The sequence below is a fragment of the Suncus etruscus genome, chromosome 1 (assembly GCF_024139225.1).
Source record: "Suncus etruscus isolate mSunEtr1 chromosome 1, mSunEtr1.pri.cur, whole genome shotgun sequence".
NCBI classification, from domain to species: domain Eukaryota; kingdom Metazoa; phylum Chordata; class Mammalia; order Eulipotyphla; family Soricidae; genus Suncus; species Suncus etruscus.
In genome coordinates, this window is record NC_064848.1 from 38,257,006 (window position 1) to 38,262,046 (window position 5,041).

The following is a 5,041-nucleotide window of genomic DNA, read 5'->3' on the forward strand; positions in this document are numbered from 1 at the left end:
CAGTTCCTTGGTGTTCTGGCCCTTGGATGAGCCTATGGGAGAGCTGTTTTTCTGGGTCCTTTTTGGCCCACTCCCAAGAGGTTCAGGAGATAGGACAGTGAAAAACACGCACAGGCAACACTTACAGTTTCTCACAGTCCTTGTTGGAATTTTTCAATTCAAATGTGTCTTACTTGAAAATAAGTTTTTATATTTATTTTGTTATTATTTTTTATTTATTTTGTTATTGTAAGAAAGTTAGTTTTATATATGTTTATGATAAATCATATATTCTATTGGATATTATACATAAACAGCATATTGTATATTATTTGTAAAATTTATGTAACAGATCTATCTTTATTGATTTCAATTTTCAGGATAATATATATGCCAGTGTATATCAAATTAGGTACAGATATTTTGATTTTAAGGCCACATTTAGAAGTGCTTAGGCCTTATTCCTGACTGCACTCAGAGAGCAATCCTGGCAGTGCTTGGGGAACTATAGGAATTACTAAAGACCAAATCTGGTGGCCATAGGCAAGACCAAAGGCCAAAGGCCTTTCAAAGTTTATATCTTGAAAACTATTTTTCTTTAAAATTGTTTGAGTTTCAGGCCCAGAGAGATAGCACAGTGGTGTTTGCCTTGCAAGCAGCCGATCCAGGACCAAAGGTGGTAGGTTCAAATCCCGGTGTCCCATATGGTCCCCCATGCCTGCCAGGAGCTATTTCTGAGCAGACAGCCAGGAGTAACCCCTGAGCAATGCCGCATGTGGCCCAAAAACAAAAAAAATTGTTTGAGTTTTATGATATTTTATAGTTTTATAACATATGTATATATAGTTTATTTATAAAATATTAATAACACTTAATTGACCTTTCTGTTAAGTAGAGCAATTGCCTATTTTGTCAGGTAGAAACAATGTAAAAGTCTTTTGTATTCTTTTAAAAATTTTAAATATTAGAGTAATTTAGATATGGGAGCTTACTTTTTATAATATACTACATTTTTAGTATTTGAATATTTGTGATTAGGGCTATGCTTATAAAATATCTTTAAAAAATAAGATCCAGTTATTATTAGCCTTAATTAAGATGGTCCATCTTATTGATAAATATTGTTATAAAATAATTTATATTTTACTTTTCTGCTTAAACAATATGGTTGATCAGTTCTATGTGTGGAAGAAATCGGAAAAGTCATACTTGAGCTATCATTAGTAATATTAGAGTGGAGGGAGGACAACAATGATAGTGGGATTGCACCTTATTCATTGTCACTATGTGCCTTAAATATTACTGTGAAAAATTTGTAATTCTCTTTGTCCAAAATAAAAATTAAAAAAATAAATTATCGGGGCCGGCGTGGTGGCGCTAGAGGTAAAGTGTCTGCCTTGAGAGTGCTAGCCTAGGACGGACCGCGGTTCGATCCCCCGGCATCCCATATGGTCCCCCAAGCCAGGAGTGACTTCTGAGTGCATAGCCAGGAGTAACCCCTGAGTGTCACCGGGTGTGGCCCAAAAACCAAAAAAAAAAAAATTATCTATGCTTTTGTTATGCCTAGTCTATTAGTAACAGATTGACTTTAATTTTAATTAAAAAATACTGAACTAACAGTGGAATTATAGATTTGACACTGCATAACAAAACTCTTTAATAAAACACAACCAAATATCAACACTATTTCACAGATACAGGCTCTATTAGTATACAACATGTTATTCCTGAGATAAATATACATCCGTTTATCTGTTGTGTTAAACAGATTTGGGCACGTGGGATGGATACGTGCAGACATCCCTCAGTGACATTGAACATACAAGTGACCATTAATATGAGAAAATCAAATTTGTTAGGGGCAGATTCTAGGCTGTAGAAATAAAATTCTACCTTTCAGCTAAGTGAAAGACTGAACATTGGAGAAGTAAGCTCTGTAACAAAATAAAAACAACAAAATGGACATTTATTTGCTATAGCTGAAAATTACAGTAACCACCTACTCCCACCCATGGGATTGTACAGTTATGAAGACACATCCTAGAGATAAATTATTTCACTGATTTCTTTTTAAATATGGAACGCTTCACTAATTTGCGTGTAATCATTGTGCAGGGGCCCTGGTAATCTTCTCTGCATCGTTCCAATTTTAGTATATGTGCAACCTAAGCTAGCACAGATTATATTTGTTTAGTTAGGGGTTGGACAGAGGTGGGTTCTCCCTTTGGGTTGATCCCCTCCCATCACCACTGATAACAATATTATCAACATGCTCTCCATGCTCATAAAATTTAAGAAAAAATTTCAACATTATAACCACAGTGCAAAAATTTTCCCATAAGTGTTTTTTAAAATAAAATGAAAATTCACGGGTAGGAACAATAGCACAGAGGTAACGCATTTGCCTTGCATGCAGCCAACATAGGACAGACCCCAGTTCGAATCCCAGCATTCCATATGGTCCCCCGAGCCTGCCAAGAGCGACTTCTGAGGACAGAGTCAGGAGAAACCCCTGATTGACGCCATGTGTAACCCAAAAACCAACCCCCCCCCAAAAAAAAACAACCCACAACGAAATTTTTCAAAGTAAAGAATTATCCAGAGGGCAAACTTCAAGACATAGAATTGAAGGAAAATACAAAGACCTTGAAAAAAATTAACAAACATCATTGTGATGACTAACAGAATTAGAGAATTTTAAGCACAAGGAAGCAAATAAACAATAGCGTATGTATATGTGTGTGTATGTATGTATGTGTCAGTGAAAAACACAAATATTTCTTCAGGAAAGATAGTGAAGTTACGGGGACCAGAAATTCATATAAAATACGTGCTTGCCTTAGGTTATATTGTGAAATGCAGTGGATCTATGTTACATCTTTCCATGATCACAGCAAATCTACTCTAAAATTTGAATTAATCTCTATATAAGCAAAACTGGATTCAAAAGAACAAAGTTCTGTAGTAACAGAACCTGAGATTAATGACTGAGGTCAACTTCATGCACACTTAGCAAATTGCTGAAATAGCTAAGACTGAAGAGAGAGTTGTTAGAAATAGAAAACTCACTCTCTCCTAGTTCATAACTAGTTAATAGTATTCAGTACCCAATAGACAAATAATGAAACTTTTTTTTTTTTTTTTTTTTTTGGTTTTTGGGCCACACCCGGCGATGCTCAGGGGTTACTCCTGGCTGTCTGCTCAGAAATAGCTCCTGGCAGGCACGGGGGACCATATGGGACACCGGGATTAGAACTAACCACCTTTGGTCCTGGATCGGCTATTTGCAAGGCAAATGCCGCTGTGCTATCTCTCCAGGCCCGAATAATGAAACTCTTATTTTTTAAAACACAATCAATTAGTCTATACAATGACAAGAGTGGTGTGTCAAATTTCCCACTAATTTGTTATTAATGAGTCGGCTTATAAATTTTACTGTTCCTTCTTTGGGTGCATGTGTGTGTGTGTGTGTGTGTGTGTGTGTGTGTGTGTGTGTGTGTGTGTATTGGCAATAGTTGAATCCCTTCCGTTGAGCCCTTAACTATTTTGTTGATAATTGTATCTATCCCACTCTTGAATTATTTCCTTATCAAAAAAGTTATTTTTGTCTGATCAAAATATAAAGGTCCCTACCTTTGTTAATATATTGTCAATCCTTTCTAATTATTTTCCAAACATCATTAATTGTGAGAGTTCAAATGCATTTATTGTAAGCAGCAGAAGATATAATTTTGTTTCCAATTATGCAGTAATTTTGAACTTTCTGATTGGCTGTGTTCAGGTCTTACTCTGATTGAAAACTCAAGGATCACTCCTTGTGTGACCAATAGTAATGATGGGGATGGTTTGGGCTACATGCATGTCACTATTCCTATCTACTGTACTATTTCTGCCAATCCAGTGATTTTTTTTGAACTTTATTTAAATTTCCTTCATACTTTCTCCATCTTTGTTGTGGCTTTTGTTTAAGTAAATATCATCAGCACTATTACTTTGAAGTATTTTTCTAAGGTAGTTAAGAGTTTACCTTTTGTTTTTTTCCCCCAGTGTTGTTATTTTATCAGTGTGATGAGTTCCTATATATGCAATTTCTATGAACTCCTAAATTAGGGTCAAATGACCATGTTCAAGTGGCTCTGGTTGATAGCAGGGATTCCAGATTGCTAGGGATTTGAGGAAAAATGTGTGTAAAGCTAGAGAATGTAAGATATGACCATGACCAGGATCTGGGCTTATAAGTACCAAGCAGTTAGCAGACTTTTGTGTTTTACTTGATACATGGCTGAGAAACTTTGTGTGTCATGGGTTTAGAGAAGGCAGCAACCACATTCTAACATGGTGATAGAACTCATACTTCCAAGGGAGCAAAGAGTAAATTCTGCCCAACTGTACGAAGACAAAGTAAAATGCAAATATGAGAACAACTAAAGTAATGTTAACTATTCTTTTAATACCACATTGCTATGAGTAAAGAAAATAACCATTAAAAGTAAGTCAGGAAGACAAAAAATATTGGATGTTCTTTTTGATTGTTGGTATATAAAATAGCATGGTAAGCAGCAAAGATAAGCAAAGCACAAAGTCTAGTTGAAGCAAAAATGTCAAGGAAATAGAGAAATGGAGGGAAGATATAAGAGCAAGTCTGGAAATAACATAGGAACATAAGTCAAATGCATTTTGATGACTCTGTAGTGCAGAAGAAAATATACTTATCTAAACTTGGTTCAACATTTCTATAATCAGGGGACCCAATCTACAATAATTTAATTTAAGTTAAATTGTTGCAGTATATAATACATATTTTATATAGTATAGTATAAATATAATATAATACATATAGTATATAATATATTTGTACATAAAATAGAATTTCAGGTTACCTGCATTATCTCAAACTGGCTTTATTTTGAAAGAACAAGATGATGTAAAATTGTCACTTGACATTTTAGCAACTGTCTTTATATGAGTCTTCCCTTCAAACAAAAAGCTCAAATTCAAAACCTCCTTTTTACTAATTTTTTCCTAAACCTTTTATGCATGCAATGACTTCAGATAGTTGTAA

General features: G+C 34.8%; 1 non-coding gene across 1 annotated transcript; it reads right to left on the reverse strand.

The window, feature by feature from the left end:
- Positions 1-2,049: 2,049 nt before the first annotated feature.
- Positions 2,050-2,156, reverse strand: LOC126028201 (U6 spliceosomal RNA). Its single transcript, XR_007502402.1, has one exon. It is a non-coding gene; the product is annotated as a U6 spliceosomal RNA (small nuclear RNA).
- Positions 2,157-5,041: the final 2,885 nt, after the last annotated feature.